We start from the raw sequence: 894 nt of genomic DNA, 5'->3' as shown, positions 1-894 counted from the left end.
ATGATTTGCACATCATTGCATTCTGGTTTTATTTGCATTTTGTATAGCGTCCTAACTTCTTTGGTAATGGGGTTGTAGTTGAGGCATTCAGAAATCTGTAGAAGTCTATCACACCACACCTCATTAAGACTACAAACCATAACTGATATATCTGTAGAGGTCTACCGCACCACACCTCATTAAGACTACCAACCATAACTGACCTATCTGTAGAGGTCTACCACACCACACCTCATTAAGACTACCAACCATAACTGATCTATCTGTAGAGGTCTACCACACCACACCTCATTAAGACTACCAACCATAACTGATCTATCTGTAGAGGTCTACCACACCACACCTCATTAAGACTACCAACCATAACTGATCTATCTGTAGAGGTCTACCACACCACACCTCATTAAGACTACCAACCATAACTGATCTATCTGTAGAGGTCTACCACACCACACCTCATTAAGACTACCAACCATAACTGATCTATCTGTAGAGGTCTACCGCACCACACCTCATTAAGACTACCAACCATAACTGATCTATCTGTAGAGGTCTACCATACCACACCTCATTAAGACTACCAACCATAACTGATCTATCTGTAGAGGTCTACCATACCACACCTCATCAAGACTAGAAACCATAACTGACCTAACTGCGTCCCTTAGAACCCTATGAGTGTTGGCACATTGACTTTGTAGGATTACAGTGATGAAGGCCATTTAGGTTTTACATGTGGAACGGATGTTGTGAGTTTTCCTTGATTGTTTCACCTTGACGCACATTGGCAGAGCACCTTCTACTCCCTTCTCCATTCATACAAATCCAGCCACCGTAAAAACAATATTGGAATACAAACTCTGCAAATATAAAAGACGCCAAACAATTAAAGAC

Source organism: Esox lucius, chromosome 13, assembly GCF_011004845.1.
Source record: "Esox lucius isolate fEsoLuc1 chromosome 13, fEsoLuc1.pri, whole genome shotgun sequence".
NCBI classification, from domain to species: domain Eukaryota; kingdom Metazoa; phylum Chordata; class Actinopteri; order Esociformes; family Esocidae; genus Esox; species Esox lucius.
Note: the sequence above shows the minus strand (reverse complement) of the source record.